This window comes from Lissotriton vulgaris, chromosome 7 (assembly GCF_964263255.1).
Source record: "Lissotriton vulgaris chromosome 7, aLisVul1.2, whole genome shotgun sequence".
NCBI lineage: Eukaryota > Metazoa > Chordata > Amphibia > Caudata > Salamandridae > Lissotriton > Lissotriton vulgaris.
The window spans coordinates 262,634,027-262,652,819 of NC_141695.1; positions in this window are offsets into that span (position 1 = coordinate 262,634,027).

Here is an 18,793-nt window from a genome sequence, read left to right on the forward strand (position 1 = left end):
CGCCCGCCTTTCCAGCGCTTGTATGCGATCTAGCGCTTCGGCAAGCTGCCCTTTCGTGGCTTTATGTTCCGGCACGATGTCCCTCAAAGTGGTTTCAGCCTCTTTGACCCTGTCGGCCAATTTCCCATGGTCAGCTCTCAGGAGTCCCAGCCCCGTCGACACTTGGGCAATGTCTCGGTGTAGGGCGTCCTTCGTGGCTGCAATAGCGTCGAGGATCTTGTCTTGCATCAGTTGCAGCTCCGATGGAGGTTGTTGAGTGTTCTCCGGAGTTTCCGTGGTCGGGCCCCCGTCTCCTTTTGGTCCCCGTGGCTTACCCATCTCGACTCTATAGGAGTAGCTGGCAGCCGTTGGCAGGTGGCCCTCCCAGTTGTCGGTCGATGTGCACTCTGCAGAGAAGCGCGCGCTGTCTAGGTGGTGGCGGTTCTTAAATTGTGGGTGCCAGCGCCTCCCCCCCGGCCGTGTCCGTCGGGTTCCAGGGAACTTATCGCTATGGTGGCTCGTTTGCTACTCAGGGGAGTAGTAGGGGTATCAGTGGTCGCCCTGCACCGCAATGGGGCCCAGCTGCGTTCGGATCCTCCTCTTTGCTCTGGGATCCCGGCCACCGCCACCGGGCTCCGCACCTCTAGGCTGCTCTTCGTCGCGGCTGTGCGCATTAATGGCCGCTGCACCGGGCTCCTGGTCGCATTCCCGTCCACTCAGGAGGGGGGAGAGTGGGCCCCAGAGCCGGGATGTCCAGCTCCCTTCCCCCGGGTGGGTAGCCCCTCAAAGTTGTCGCCGATCCTCCGGGTGTCACATTGGGGAGAGCAGGGGTCCCACATCGGCGTTGTCACAGGCAGCCCGGGCCCCCCGTGCAACCCCCCGCAGTTCGATCCCGCTGCTCCGCTGGGCACGCAGTTTAAGGCCTCCTTTCCGCCGGCAGGAGGCTCTGAAGCCTGGGATCGGGCACGTCTTGTGTGGGGAGATGGGGGGGCCCGCTCGGCAGCGCTCTTCGCGCCCAGTGCTCTGCTCTGGGCGCCCTCGGGATTAGGGTGTGTTTGTGGGGTCCGGGGGGCCAATGCCGGGGCTCACAGCGCAGGTCTCAGTCGGGCAGGGCCCCGCCGACGACGTCCAGGCACCCCACCGGTTGTTCCCAGGCGGGTCGGGTGGACTGCCAAACACTCCCCGCTCGCTTTCCCCGCTACCGCCTCACCTCCGATTCACAGGGCCTCAGGTCCGGAGCCGCCGGCCGCTGCTGACTGCCGCAGTGACTCAAGCCAGCGACCAACTACTGCCGCCGGTGTCTCGGGATCCGCTGCCCGAGCCGCCTGCACTCGCGGCTCCGGTCACTTCGTTCGTGCAAATAGCGGGGCTCCACTGCCAGGGTTGCAGGCCCGTGTGCCTGGGTGTTGATTCTGTCTTCACCGGGCCGGGACCTCACCAGGCCTTCCGAGCTCCGCTCATCTGCTCTCGGGAGTCGGATCCACTGGGGGGCCGAGTCGGGTTAAGATCGCCCCCCGCTCGGTTGCAGGTCAGCAATCTCCGCTCTGCTGGGCACTAGGAGAGACCTGTTGTTCACCAGCAGCCGCCGATGATTTCTCATGCCGCCATTTTGCCCCTCTCCAACTCGGGCACTCCCCGGTCTGCACCGTCTCTTGCAGTTGTCCAGCCGGCTCGCTACTCCACCAGAGCAGGCACAACCGGTATTCGTGGGATCGACCCGAATTTCCTGGGGATCCCACATCTGGTTTCGGATGAAATCAGGATAACCGGGCTGAGGGACGGGAGCTTCTCTAGGCTGTGTCCGTCTTAATTGGCTGCTAGCCACGCCCCGTCATGTGCTGCTACACTATCTCCCATCACCTTCACCTGTGAAGAAAAGAAAAGTAGGAGATGATACTCTGTTGTGCTACCTCTTGCTGAAGTCTACTTGCCCATTCTCCCTCTGTAGACACAAAAGGGGCAGAGAGGGGTATCACTGTTGTTGAATTTCATGGCTAACCTAAGTCTCTTTGAAAGCAGGAGCATCCAGCACTCCGAGTGGGTGTGGATGGGAGGGTTCACGTTGGGTGGCAAATGGGGTTAGGATCCAGGTATGAGATTTTATGTGTGATGTTACTAAGGAAAGTTGTGTAATAAGTGGAGCTGGGTAAGAGGGCAAATGTTGATTTGATATATGTAGATGCATGTAGAAGAGGGGAATGTGAGAGATAATGAGAATGGGCAAAGTTGAGCAAGATTGGTCAGAGTGCAAGCAGACCTGATGATGGTAGGAAGCACAGAGATAGTGAACCTAACGAAAGAAGGACATTAGCTAAATGTTTTTGACTGGGTATCAGCATGTAGGGTATGTCTTAGACCTGTCAGCCTTAGGTTGTCTCTCCCCAGGACTGCTGCCTGCTTACCTCTTCTGTTTGCCTATTCTTTGTGTTGGCCTAGAACTCTGAGCACTTTACCACTGCTAACCAGTGCTAATTTGAATGTGCTTCTGCCTTAAACATGATGACATTGGTATATACCAGATTGGCATATTTAGCTTACTTATAAAATCATTGTTAAGTGGTACACCAAATGTGAGGGCTTGTTATCTAAATGCCACTAGTGGTACAGCAGCACTGATTGTGCCACCCACACAAGTAGCTTTTTAACCCTGTCTCATGCCTGCCACTGCAAAACCTGTGTGCAGTTTACTACCACTGTGACTTGGCATTTAAAACCACTTGCCAAGACTTAAACACCCATTTTATTACTCTTACGCCACCTGTAAGGTAGGCCCTAGGAATCCCTATGGGCAGGGTGCTGCGTAAGTAAAAGGTAGGGCATGTACTTTTGAGTTCAACATATTGTGGTGGAGACAAACAGCTACATTTGTTTGTCGCTACTTTGAGGCCTAGTTCTCTCAAAAGCTAGCTTTGGGAATTTCTTAACACACTTTTAATCTGGAATTGCTGATTATAAAGGAGTAGCTAAATCATGTTTCATATCTTTAGAATGGTAATGATTAATCCTCCTAAATGCAAAAGGTGGATGTAACATTACTATTTTAGAAATTCCACTTTTAAAAAGTAGAAATTTCCCTAATCTTAACTTAGCTCTGTGTGCATGCAGCCTGTCTCTAGTGCACATCTGGGTTGGAAGACAACTACTCTTTGTGGCTTCCCACTAGACAACCTCAAAAACAAGAAGGGTGGGTGTAACAGAGGACTTTTCTGCAATCTGATAGACCTTCATAAGACTTTGCACAACTCTACTGGTGCTGCTATCTGTGAGTTCTACCCTTGCATGGGGTGCCCTCTTCAGCCCTGGGCCTCAGAATGGGTTCTGCGGCTGTTTTGCTTCAAACTCAGCTCCCAAAAAACTGCCTATGTTGCAAGGTCAATCTCAGGTCCGTGAATCCAAGATACTATGTCAGCATGACCCATTTGGGTAAACAGACAAAATATCGACTACAAAATATCGAATGGACATAATATCGAGTACAAAATATAGGCTGGACAGAATATCAAATGGACAGAATATAGACATCAACAATATCGTTTTGAAGTTAAGTAATGTAATATCGAATTTTAATAATATCGAATTTTTGTAGTGTATTTTATGAGTTAAAAGTGTTTATTTATGTTATAATGTAATTTAATTAATGAATTTAATGTTATTTAAATTTTGCGTAGTTTAATTCTGTAGCGGTTTGTGGATTTATAGGGGAATAGTGTGGGAGGTAATTTAATTATAATTAATTAAATATGTAAATTTGTTTATTGGTATTTGTTTATAATTAATTGTTAATTAATTTTTATTTTGTAATTAATTACATTTTAATTGCCAATTCATTTGATTTAATTGATAATTATGTTATTTTAACTAATTTAATTTCTGTAGCGGGTTGTGGGTTTATAGGGGAATAGGGTAGGAAGTAATTTGATTATAATTAATTAAATATGTTAATTTATGTAGTGTTATTTATTTATAATTAATTGTTAAATATTTTTTATTTGGTAATTAATATTTTATTGCCAATTAATTTTATTTAATTGATTAATTGATAATTATGTTAATGTAACTAATTTAATTTCTGTAGCGGGTTGTGGGTTTATAGGGGAATAGGGTGGGAAGTAATTTAATCATAAATAATTAAATATGTTAATTTATGTAGTGTTATTTATTTATAATTAATTGTTAAATAATTAGTATTTGTTAATTATTAAAATTTTCATTGAGAATTAATTTTATTACATTGATTAATTGATAATTATGTTAATTTTACTAATTTATTTTCTGTAGTGGGTAATTAAATTATAACTAATAACATATGCTAATTTTTTGGGGGTATTTATTAGATTTTAATTGTTAAGTAACTTTTTCATTACTAATTAATTGATTGTTAATTTGTAATGATTAAATTAAATTAGTATTTGTATTTAATTAATTATTATATTATATTACATTGGTAATTACTTTTAATTAATTTTTTTATAGATATTAATATATATATATATATATATATTTTTAAATATTATATGAAGTATCTACTTTCCCTACTGTTGTACTCACTGGAGTGGGAATAGTAATTGTTACCCCTACGCTATCCAACGCTTTCCCTACTGTTGCACTCTCTGGAGTGGGAATAGTAATTTTTACCTCTACGCTATCCAACACCTTACCTACTGTTGCACTTTCTGGAGTGGGAATAGTAATTTTAACCCCTATGCTATACAACGCTTTCCCTACTGTTGCACTCTTTGGAGTGGGAATAGTAATTTTTACCCCCACGCTATCCAATGCTTTCCCTACTGTTGCACTCTCTGGTGTGGGTATAGTAATTTTTACCCCTACGCTATCCAACCTTTTCCCTACTGTTGCACTCTCTGGAGTGGGAATAGTAATTTTTACCTCTACGCTATCCAACGCCTTACCTACTGTTGCACTTTCTGGAGTGGGAATAGTAATTTTAAACCATACGCTATCCAACACTTTCCCTACTGTTGCACTCTCTGGAGTGGGAATAGTAATTTTTACCTCCACGCTATCCAACGCCTTACCTACTGTTGCACTTTCTGGAGTGGGAATAGTAATTTTATCCCCTACGCTATCCAACGCTTTCCTTACTGTTGCACTCTTTGGAGTGGGAATAGTAATTTTTACCCCTACGCTATCCAATGCTTTCCCTACTGTTGCACTCTCGGGAGTGGGAATAGTAATTTTTACCCCTACGCTATCCAACGCTTTCCCTACTGTTGCATTCTCTGGAGTGGGAATAGTAATTTTACCTCTACGCTATCCAACGCCTTATCTAATGTTGCACTCTCTGGGGTGGAAATAGTAATTTTACACTTCCGCTATCCTACGGTAATAATATTGGATATTTTTTAATTATATTATGTTACTATTTATATATATTTTAACAAATATGATTTTTTTTTGTCCTCATATATGCCACCAGATGGTATGACTCTAGATGGGATCTCTCAAATCCACCAGCACAAATCGTTACTATGCGCCCTGGGATTTTGTGCTTAGCAGTTAAGAGTCCCCCAGAGGTAGGCTGTCTACTAGTCCAACTCCCATACTCGATATCGGTAAACCTTGCCCAATATGATTGTAAAAATATTTTTTTATAACTTTAATTAAATATTTATTTATTATAAGGTAATGTAAGTATTTGTAAGTATATTTTAGTAAATAATTTTTAATATTAATTTAATTTAACACTGTTTTTAATAAAGTCGATATTTTAGCAAACTATATTTTTGTAAACTATATTTTTTACTCAATATTTTTGCACTTACCTGTTTGTAGATACAAAGTCGATCTTCTGATCCCCCATTTGAGCCCTCCAGCCGACCTGCCCTCCATCATGGTCGGCATGAACTTTTTCTTTACCCCGGTATATCGTGACCTAAAGTAACATTTTAGTGCTATTGATATCTAAGTACTATTTTTGGTTTATTCTTATAAAAAAATCATAAGTCCTGTTTTCTTATTCACATTTTGTCATTTTGGTCTTCTGTTACTCTGATAAATATTGTCTGTTTTACTAAACCTGTGTGAAGTCTTTTTATGGTGTTTTTGTGTTTGTGTGTGTTGCACAAATACTTTACACATTGCCTAACTGATGTGTGCCAAGCTACCAGAGTGAGCACAGGTTATCTTTTAGTGAGCATCTAGCCTTCCTTGACTAGAACTATGGTCTCTACTTGAACAGCGTGCATACCTCTGTAAACCCAGAAACCCCATGTCTAACATTGGTGATCAACTGTGAGGATAATACTTGTGTATGTGCCAAACAATATAGTAATTCACTGTTCACTACAACTCTATACTTAAGATCAATTTCAGCCATTTTCAATTCTCCTTGATTGGCCTTTTGATTTTTCTCCTAAATTATGTCTCTCTCTGGAGAAGCTACACATGCACCTGCAAGAATTGAGTTGGCCAGATTAGAAATCTACACTGTGTAGCAGCTGAAATATTTCTGAAAGTGCTTTCAAATGTCTACAAGGGGCTTTACCAGAAAAGCTACAGATAGCTTTGATGGCCTGGGCGAGAAACAGGTTGCGGGGTTGAAATACCAGAGGAGGAGCAGGGGTGTTCTGAGTAGGATGGTGATCTGCGTTTGGAGCCTGAGATGGCTCTGAAACTGCCTGTGGAGTAGGAGTAGGAGTAGGAGTAGTCGTAGTAGTGGTTGCCAGATTAGGGAGCAGTGTCTCTTTCACAAACCTGTCCCTAGAGGAGCTGCAGACAAGAGGGAGAAAAGGAACCTGATATTGGAGCTTGCCAAGCTGGTGCAAGGATGTGAAGAAAGGAGGCCGGCCATAGAGGAGAGGAAACATACACTTGACCTCACCCTCAAGGATCTGGATTTAAGAGCCCTGCAAGTGGGGTCCCACAATAGCAATGGTGACAGCATACCTTAAATGGTCACTGGTGAGTAGAGAGTCAGGATCCCCAAAAAATTGATGCCTGATTACATGGTGGGGGATGACATACACAAATGGTTTGCAGCTGTGAAGTGTCTCTGAGTGTGCATAACGTCCCAGAGGAGTTCTGGGGTGGTAGTCTATGGAGGTATATGCCCACGTTGGGGAGGGACACAATCCTTACACTAGAGGTAGAGGACAAGACATGCTACACTGCAATGAAGGCCATCCTAGTCAGCAAGTTTGAAGTGACCCCTGTGAGGTATAGACTCAGATTCAGTGGCCGCCACAAGATTTCATCACAGACATTGGTAGATTTCTTGTATTATGCCAGCAAGGCACTGAAGAACTTGGTGAGGGGCAGCAAGGTTGATGAACATTCAGGGCTGCACAACTTGATTTCAAAGAGCACATGCTTTATATTTGTTTCCCGCGCTGCACCAATGCCCAGTTGATAGCAAGCTCACTGAGCTAAGGAAACTTGCTGAGGAGGCGTACATCTTGGTCAGCATCAGAGTGTCCTAGAAGGCATCTGAAGGGACTCCCAAAAGGGTGATCAGGATTTCTGCCAGAAGGAGGGGGGATAAAAAACAGAGTTCCCTACAGTCCCCCAAAAACAACTTACAAGAGAAAGTGTCTGGTTCTCATTCCCAGCCTGGGCAACGGTAAAAAATTAACCTGACGTAGGTCAGAGGTCCAAGCCCATTAAGTGCTATTAGTGCTATGCATATGGACACTACATAGGGGATCCCAAGTATACAAAAAGAGCAAAAACTCCCACCGGAGGAAAGAATCTAGGGGTAGCTAGTGCTGTGCTGGGGTAGAAGTTTGTTCCAGTTAATGGGAGAGAGTTTAGTGGGGTTAACCAAGTGTCCCGGGGTGACAGTGAGATGATTCCTAAAATCCATGTGCTCTCTACTAAAGAAGGGTATAGGTAATGGATAACCATTAATGGGCACTGTGGTGAGGCTCTAAGGGACACAGGAGCCAGCATGACTTTGGTAAGGAGTTAGCTGGTGTCCACAGAGCAGGTGATACTCAATGCATCCACCAGGATATGGGGGTTGACAACAGGGAGGGTTACTATCAGTTGGCCCTGTTTCATTTGAGTGTGGGGGGTCTCAGGTCTACTGTAAGTTGCAGTGAGTCCTGCATTCCTGTGGACTGTATGCTAGGTAATTACCTTGAGCACACTACATGGAAGAACGTGTAGCTCAAGGCACACCTGGGAGTGTTAGGCTTACCTAAGAGGATTTGTACAACCACCAGGTTCATGGCTGCCTAGGATTGGAGTCAAAAGAGCTGGAGCCTGGAAAAATGGGCCAGCAATCTGATAGCAAGTGGAAAGGCAAAGGGCAGGAGAACTCAGACAATGAATATTTTCCAGTTCAGGTGGAAACGGTACCTGTGGTGGCTGCCATGCAGCCCACTGAGGAGGACAGTTCTCTTCTTGGTGAGTGGAATGAAGAGCCACCAAGGAGAAATTCTGTGTGTTTCAGAGGAATTTCCCAACCCTTGAGGGTATGAGGCAGCTGCAGCCTGTGGAGGGAATTCAGTGGGGCAGACAGGTGGAGCGGGGGAGGTGCAGGGTGGGGTTGGTAAACACCGGAAAAAGGATGATTGTAGGTAAGTAAACAATTAAATTAAATAAACTAATTTCGTGGCGCGCCCTGCATCGCAAAATGCGATGCAAGGCACGCTACCAAATTTCTTTTATTAATTTAATTGTTTACTTACCTGCAATCATCCATATTCCGGTGTTTGCCACCCCTCACCCTGCTCCTCCCCGCCCTGCCTGTCTGCCCCACGGAACTCCCTCCAGGGGCCGCATTTGGTATGAGGCAACAGCTGGCTGAGGCAGCAGGTCATGCTTCTGAAAGTCATCACATCTACTAGGAGGACAAACTCCTTTGCAGTAAAGCCTGAGGCACCTGTGCATGGGATAACAAGGGTACTGGTGGTCGCCCATCACCACAGGGCCTTCCTATGTGAGCCTGCTCAGGATAATACCCCTGGCAGATCACCTGGGCCAAGAAATTTGCAAGGCTTGTTCCCCTCTTTTATTGTCCTGGGATCAAGACTTCGTCTGATGTGTGCTGTAGGACTTGTGCAGCTGTCAGGGCAGTGTGAAGACAGAGTAGCTGCTGAAAGCCCCCCTTAATCCTGTGCTTGTCATTCAAACACACTTTGAGAGGGGGGGCATCAACAAAGCTGGGCCTATGTCCCCAGACTGATTCAGGTAACTGGTTTGTCCTGGTTCTGAAATTTACACCTGAATAGACAATGTCATGCCCCCACACAAAGGGTTGATTACCCACAGATAGTTTGCAGCCAGGTCTGGTAATAAATGACTTCTGTACACTTCAAAAACACTTCTTTGAAGTCACCTTTACTTTAAAGGCACAACTAAGTATGAGTACTGGGTCTCTGTCCTCACCAAATCAGAGACTTCTGGACCTGTAAAGTACCAATGTCAGAAGGACTGCTTTGCTGCTATAAGTACTGTCACTCAGCTGGACATCTTGCCTGAAAGGATTGCTGTTCTGTTTTGCTGCCTGCTGACGGGACACTGCTGAGGGAGAGCTGGATTTTGCCTTGAACACAGACTCCTCTTCAAGGGCTTCTTGGCTTGCCTCCTGTTGCTTGAGATATTAAAGTCTCTACACCTGCTCATGTGCCTGGTCCATTGAAAGAGAACCCAGATGCTTGGTACAAAGAATTTGACATGTCTGCTGTAGCAGAACCGACACACTGATCCTGTTGGGTGAGCAGAACTGCTTTATCGCATCAGCACTAGCAGTGCCTCCAAATACTGATACATCGGAACTTCACATTGTTGCCGCAGCAGTGTGGTGAGATCTACACATCCCTTCGGATGCATGGAGAAACCAACCACCTGCCACTAGGAGTCAACGGCTTTGGCACTTTGTCTCTGGAATCAACGCATTGCTGCTACTGTCACTGCGAGTCGAAAATCGACACATCACCTTGCAGAGGATAGACATCGACGCATCACTTGTCTGCACCCCATATCTTGTTGTTGCGTCCTGTACCAAGTTACTTTGTTTACCGGTCTTGCTAGGCTCCTCCACCCGTTCTGCTCTCCATTGCCAAGCGGCCTGAACTTGATTTTTACTTTTGGATTTGTGTTGTTTTGCTTTTGATTTAATGTAATTTAATTTTAGAATTATTTTTTCTATTTATCTAACCTTTTGTGGAGTATTTTTGTGGTGTTTTCATTGTGTTACTGTGGGTTCTGTTGCACAAATACTTTACACATTGCCTCTTTAAACTAGCCACACTGCTTTGTACAAAACTGCCAGAGTGTGAGCACTGGTTATATTTTGGTGTGTACCTGACTTACCCTGAAAGAGATTTGGTTCCTGCTTGGACAGGGTGAATACCCCTGGCAAACAAATGTCCCATTACTAACAGTATGTTATTCATGTCTTTTATTTATGTATGCCCCACAACAGGTGTCCTCACCCATTTGCTTGTCCAAAGAGAGTCGGTGAGGGCTTGCTGGGACTTACTCAACAAGGAAATGTTAACACAAAACTAACATCCCTATAGCTCAAAATCACAGCAATAATTTGAGCCTCCTTAATCCCCCAGTGGAAAGAACATAATTATTGGCACTTAACTTTGAGGTTTTCTATATGTTGTGATTTAGTGCTCTTGTGGGATTGACCAAGGTCTTGAGCACTCTGCAATCATGTCATCAATCAACTGGCACAACCAGTACATACCAAGTAGAAAAGACAAATAACTCTGAAATATCAATGTTTCATATTCAATAAATTATTCGCACTCACAAAAATGTGGTTCTCTCCATGCCATCCTTCACCCTTTAAATATGAGTGCCTGGTCTGTCAGATCATTTCAGTCGCAGTTCGAGAGGGGTGAAACTGGAGGTAAGGCAATAAACATTTCCTTTCTTTTTATGTTAATTACAGCAAGTTAGGTAGTGGGAAACCGTGTTAAGTATTAGTGACATCGGACGACTATGAGCTGGTAAAGAGTTTTGTTTGACTTTTTCCCCCCTAAATTATCGAGTCCCCTAAAGTCAGGAGAGTGGTTATATTACTAAGCAGATACATCAAGGTGACAAAAGCCTTTCAAATCTAGGTTAAATGTATGAGATGGCAAAGGTGAGCGGCAAAAAACACAGAAGATGGTACTAAGTACGAGCACTCTTGTGAACTCTGGTCAAAGACTACATAAGTGCACAAATTGGCTCCCACCACCCGTCCCCCATGTAGGGATCCTTATGATTTGAGGGCGGCTTAACATGGAATAATGGAATAATAATTTAGTTATCTCATTTACCAAGATAATTTGTAATGTAGTATATTTGGAATTGCAATAGTTTTAATTAACTACACAATTTAATGGATGAAGCATGACACGACGGATCTGGAAGTGTGTCTGTGCATATCATAAAAGTAATAACCAAACAGGCTACAGTTAGAATTAACAATTAAAAATTAGTTTTAGGATACATGAAAAATCTATGATTTGCAAATTAAAGGTGTACATAATACAAGAAGTGTTATAATTGGGTTAGTTCAGTTCATATTTGTGCATTTTCAAGTTAGCCATCAAGAGAAGCTAGGGTTCTAAAGAACACAGTATCTGATTATTGTTATTCTGATAATTAATTTGACTGGTGATGTTAAAAGAGAAAACAGTTAGGGATTGGTACTATATGAGGCCTTGTTCAACAATGACAGTTAACCCCTCTTTAGGAAATGCACATAATCTATGACAGGCTCAATAGCAGGAGTTAGTGGTACCACTTACTTCAGGGACACCAGCTACTCAAAGGAGCTTAAATCTAGGTCTAAAAATCCACGTGGTAATTACGTATAACCAGTGAAATTATCTTTCTTAAATCCAAATTCACAGATTATTTGCCATTCTCAACTAAGAACAGTTTTTCTAAACCCTGGTAATATCCTTATAGACATAATGGTGTTCCAAGGAGGCGGGATTACCAAAACAATTAAATGGCTACAGTAGGTCACTACTGTGTACAGTCTAAAAGTCAGAGATATGAATAACAGAATAATTAAAACTGCATTAAATACATGCAAGGTAAAGACACAGATTACCAGTGATAACATCACTTCTTGTCAAATGTCAAATTCAACACAATTTGTGTTGCAAGTTTGGTAAATGAGAACTTAGTCAATTACGAAATGCCATCCTCAGCAAAGATCCAGTTTGAGAAGCATCATTGTGTATTTTACATGCATTAAGAAAGGAAACAAGACACATTTATTATGTAATCACAACTCTTGCAGGTGTTTCTCGGGCTATCTTGCAGTATTAATGGGTTCCCTGGAGGCCCCTTGTGTATTTTACCAAGCTGCAGAATGTTGAGGTTGGTTACATATTCTCTCATGATGCTCTTTGCATTGGTTTGCAGTACACAAGTGATGCTCCAGTTCTGATAGATAAAACCCTTGATGGGCTCCGTCTAGTGATGCCCCTCAGTTGGGTATTCATCAGAGAATCAAAGTGCTGGTAGGTTCAACTGCTGATCTCCCGGACCCACAGTCCCTGCCATGGTTTGACAGGACAGCATCCATAGACTATTTTAAAAGTAGCCCACTGGGTTACCAGTTGAGCATGAATTGCTCCACACTTGTTCCCATGACAGGCTTGCTGCTTTGCTGCATGTTTACTCATTCAGAGGGAAGAGGCAGCCAACATTGGCCTCCATTACTAACAGCGGCCTGTTCCCCTGGGTGTTCGGCGACCTGCACGTGGCACTGCTCCACGTAGCAGAGCAAAGTGTTTTCCACTCTCACATTTGCCAATGGTAAGTTGGGGAGGGCGAGCAAGGAAAATCCATCACTGGACCACTCCCTGTGAGATTTATTAACACGGGCAATCACGGGTGATTGCTACTGCTTGCTTTGAGAAACCTTCTGTTCCCATTGAGGATGCTGCCACTTGAGTGCATCTTCTATTCAAGAGCCAGAAAGAAGCAGCGCCCTCTTGCACTGTGCAAAATACCGTTTACCCTGATTTTACAGCATGGGACACCCAGCACTGAAAATCTGTGTGAACTGCGTGAAGTAACCCACTCTCCCCCTCGCGGAACTCCGCGTAGCTTATCTGAGTTTTTTTGTCACTTCACGTAGTTCTGCATAGCGGAACTCCATGAACTCCACCCAGGCTTACACAAAACAAGTTCCTCATGCTGCACTAAATGCATTATACATGTTGGAACTCTTGGTTCTGCGGAGGCTTTGACAAAACAACAATTGCAGCTATCCCCGCACTTCTGGGCTTCAAAGAGGAGCAAGTGACTGAGATGGTTTTCTGCCCATCGGGGACTGCACCGTTGACACCATAGAGCCCTAGTGGAGCTCAGCTATCCTTCTAGCAATACACTGTTGTAGTATCTTGGTTGCTGGCAACGTCACCTTGGTAGCAACAGCATGGGGACTCTGGAATGACGAGCCAGCATTCCAGAGGGAGGACTGTTGATATTTAAATAATAAGGGCAGTTGTACAAGGACATTGTTGGTGTATGTATGGGATCCTCATTTGAAGAAATCAACCCAGCTTCAGTTGAATGAGGGTCCTGTCTTTCCTCACTCTACTTAGGACAGGAATTCACACTGGTGTAGTCGTCAGTGCAACGTGTAGAGCTACTTCAAGAAGCCACCATGACAGGATCTTAACAACCCACGTTTCATCTTTCCGGTACTGTGATCCTACTTTAAAGGACTTTGATTTCACATACGTTTCTGTGACTTATACATGTTATCACATTTGTGCCTGGAATTTTCTGGACATGCGAAACTATTGTTTTTTTAGTACATTTAAACAAATCTCACAGGATGTTCAGTCCTGCATTACATCTCATCATCAACAGCCCTCTCCTCATCACAAGCGATCGCCTTGTGGGTTGTCAACCACAAGGCACTTTGTACTTGGCCCGAGACTGTTACAGGGCTTTCCAGTTTTCCAGCGGGGTGAGTGCAGGCGATCACTCATAGCTGCCCGGCGCCTCACTGGAGACGTGAACTCACACCTTGTGAAGAATCATTGCATAGCTCCCTTATGCCTCTCTTCAGGCAGTATGTGCATTTACTTTGTGAAGAATCTTACCATCTTACCTCATTGATTTTCTTTTCTCATGCTGAGTTCTCTATATGCAAGATATAAAAATGGTTCTGTTGCTTGCGAATTATCTCTTCAAGTTTTTTCTCATTATTCAAAGAATAAATTACAAGAAATGCAAAACCAAACCGGGTAGGGTATGAAAATAGATTTTCATATAAATTGCTTCATTTATAAATATCCTTATTCGAATATAAACAAAGCTGTCAACAATACATGGTGGCGCATCATATGTGAAAGAGTTGGACCAGGATGTTTCAAAAGCGTGCCTGTCACTGAATTATAAAAAGGACAGGCCATGGATAACTGCATCCAACACAGTGAATAAGTGTGCCCATCACAGTGCTAAGCATTGCAGGAGAAAATGAGAGTGCCCATCACTTAACAACAACCATTTTCCCTACTGAGTGGAAAGCACTATTTACTTGAAGAGGTCCTGCATAGAACAAATCTGGCAAAGTGATGTCAACTTGTGAAGGAGATGCTGGAACTCTGTGATGATGCAGAGCTTTGGACTCATATAGAGAATTCAGTTAAACACAATTGGGTAACCCAGTATCCCTCAGAACCTCGGCACTATTAACAAGGTATACAAATGGTTCAGTCGGGGGCAAACTATATCTTTAAATTTGTTCTCATTATTCAAAGAATAAATTACAAGAAATGCTAAACCAAACCAGGTACGGTATGAAAAAAGAGTTTTTATAAATTGATTCATTTATAAATACCCTTATTCGAAATATATACAAAGCTGTCAACAATACATGGTGGCACATCATATGTGAAAGAGTTGTGACATTCATTGCTCAGTGATATTCATGAAAGCTTACTATATACAGTGATGAGAGACTGGGAGGGGAATTGACCAGTAGTGGAAAGTTCTTCAGATAGTTCTGCGGACTACAAGTGTTAGTATCTGCGCAGCATCAAAAATGCTGGTTCAGATAGTTCTAAAGTCGAAGTTTCAACCCTGGGAAAGCACTCCTAAATTGTCATGGTGGGTCTTCATCAGGTCTAGGAAGGGGCGGGGGGGTTCAGACAGCCTGTTGATTAAAATGAGCTAGGGTCAGGTTTGGATTTGCAAGACAAATAGCCGGAATTTGGGAGAGGCCAAGAAGATAAGGCAGGGGACGGAACACACAGCAAGGGGGATCATGGGTCCGTTTCTATCAGCCAGAGACACATGGAGAGATCTCCACAAGGAGACAAACTTACAGATGGTAGGTGACTAAACTGAACACAACACTCTCTCCATGCCTATCAGTAGATTAATCCTGGCACCCATGACACAGGACGTATCCACTGAAATGGCAGACAAAGAAAATATATCAATGACGACCGGGGTTGACGAACTGAGAACTATAGTTGATCATTCAGATCCGATAGTTAACCTATCTGACCACATCACGACACAAGCTGAGAGAGATATCCTTGCTGAGGAACTTTTCTTTGTACCAACTATGATACCTGACTCATTCCCTCATTCCAGGTGAAAATTGAACTACAGCGTTTTTCCTGCAAGATCAGATTTAAATACTATTTTTCAAAGAGGACCTTTACACCTAAGCCAGCAGCAACCACATTCAGACCGCCCTCAACCTTCACACCAGAAGCTCACATGATGAGTGAGAGAATACTTGCATTTGAAAAAATTGCACTTGAGGACACCATGCACCTTCTGGATAGGAGCAAGTACCTCCGTTACAACATCAGTAAGGAAGAGAGATTGGCCCTCAACTCTTTGGGGAAGAATGACTCGATAATCATCAAAACAGCGGACAAGGGTGGTGCGGTGGTAGTGTAGAATACAGAGGACTACATCAAAGAGATAGAACAACAGCTTGGGGTCCCCGAGAGCTACCAACCAATCGCAAGGGACCCCACTGAATATCCCAGAACCCTGATAGAAGAGACTACACAGAAAGGACAGGATGACAGCTTCCTGAACCAGCATGAATATGAATTTTTAAACCAGAAAGAACTGAGGATTCCAACTATCTACACCTTGCTGAAAGTACACAAGTGCCTAGAGAATCCAGCGGGAAGACCCATTGTGTCTGGATGTGGATCAATATTGGAACCTCTCAATCGATTTATTGACCGCTTTTTGCAGCCATGGGTCCCTAAAACAAAATCCTTTGTGAGAGACAGCATGCATATAATACAATTACTTGAAGGTCAACCCTTTGATTGCCAAAACCAAATACTGGTCACCATGGATGTGTCCTCATTAAACACATCGATCCCACAAATCCAAGCAGTGAAAATAATCAGAACTACTTTAGATTCAAGACCTGGACCACATTGGATCCCAACATCCTTCCTGATTTCTCTCCTAGAAATAGCAATGAAGAAGAACTATTTCATTTTCAAACAACAGTTTTACTACCAATGTAAGGGCGCCATGGGCGCCACATATGCCCCAAGTCTAGCATCCAAATTCTTTTTTTTTACATCGTATCTGCATTTACCATACATACCTTTACAACGATTTTCGTTGTAAAGGCATGCGTGATAAATGCACATGCGATGTAAAAAAATGCGGAGTAGTGGTATGCAGGGTAGGGGACAATGCAGAGAAAAGGTATGCGGAGTCAAAGTCTGCGTCGATAAAAAAATCGTAATAAAGGATATTTACCGAGTGTAACAGTAGGGAAAGTGTTGGATAGCGGAGGCAATAAAATTACTATTCCCACTCCAGGTAGTCCAACAGTAGAGAAAGCATTGGATAGCGTAGTTGTAAAAATTACTATTCCCACTCCAGAGAGTGCAACAGTAGGGAAAGTTTTGGATAGCGGAGAGGTAGAAATTACTATTCCCACTTCAGTGAGTGCAACAGTAGAGAAAGTGTTGGCTAGTGTAGGGGTAACAATTACTATTCCCTCTCCAGTGAGTGCAATAGTAGTAGGGAAAGTGTTGGATATCAAAGGGTAAACAATATTATTCCCACTACAGAGAGTGCAACAGTAGGGAAAGTGTTGGATAGCATAGGGGTAAAAATTACTATTCCCACTCCAGAGAGTGCAATAGTAGGGAAAGAGTTGGAAAGCACAGGGTTAAATCTAATATTTCCAAAAGATTAAAAATAAAATAAAAAAAAGAAACAAAATACCAACTACAATACAAAAATTGTTAATAACACCCAAAAAAAATATAAAAAATTACAAAAGACAGAAAAATATGTTAATATTAAACAGTACTAAAAATTAAAAACAAACATTAATTTATAGAAGTTTAAAGAACATTTTAGAAACTATATTTAATACAAAATTATTATAATCAAAATATGTATTGTTAATGATTTTTAAATAAATTACTTGACACCATATTCTCCTATAAATGTACAAACAACTCCTACATAATTGACACAATTAACATATTTACCAATTATTTAATTATAAATAAGGCTTTCTGTTTTCCATTTTTTACTGATTTTTACAGATAAATACAGACAGAAAACCATGTATTTTCCTGTCTGTATTTATTTTGAAATGTGGATAAAAATTGATATTGGGTTGTTTTTGAGTGATTCTAAATACTGTCAATCATGACTGCCAGGCCTATAGCTGTGAAGATTGACAGGCAAGGGGAATACAAAAGTATAGGGATCTTAGTAAATAGCCTTAAACAGCAGAAGACTTGCACCACCTTGATTACTAAAATGTACATATTTTCTTACAAGTCCATATTTTATCATCTGAGTGTGCATGTCATTGAAACCTGTCAGGCGTTCAGTCACAAGTGCACATTAACTGGTTAAATAAAAGCAGAAATATGCTCATTTCATCTACATTTGTTCACAAAACCTAAATTAAATATGGATAAATACAGGCAAACTTAGCAAAAAATAAATATGGATAAATACAGACGGAAATGACAAAAATATAAATACCAGAAAACCGGGGGCCTTAATTATAATTAACAAACAGTTAATAATTAAATAATACTAAATGAATTACCACAAACAACACTATCAAAGCAAAATATAAAATTAATACTAATAAATAAAAAATAATAATTACTTTATTGAAATTAAATTACTTCTCACCCTATTCCCCTATAAACCTTCAACCCACTTCTAAAAAAATAACACCATTAACATAATTTTCAATTAAGTAATTAATAAAAATTGATCATCAAATAATTAATTATATAAATTATTTTAAATACAAATAAATACAATGTATTCATTACTTTATAATAAATATATTACTTCCCACCCTATTGCCCTATAAACCCACAACCCGCTACAGAACTAAAATACGCAAAATGTAATTAACATAAAATGAATCACTTCAAAAAATTTCACACATTCATTCAAAACACAGATATAGTTATATAAAAAATTTGATCACATACTTTTAACTTACACACTAAAATACAGAACACTGATATAAATATCGAGAATAATAATAACTATGGTGCCTATTACTATGGCGGGCGGACAAAGTTCGCCCGCCACCGCATCCAGTCATTGGACCGACTGCCCATGTCATGGCGGTTCCACCATACGCACTTGAATGCGCCCTCCACACTGGCGGGCGCATACTGCATTTTTAACATTGCGGGGCGCGGTGCTCTAAGCAGCACCGGCTGCAATGTTAAAAATGCATGTTGTGCATTTGCATGCACAACGTGATAGGCATCGCGCAGTGCCTGCCATCTTGTACATGCAAATGCAGGGGGTACCATAGGTACCCCCAATACCCTGGGGGCCCACTACGGGCCCCCAACAGCAAAGACCGTGAGCCGTTGCCGCC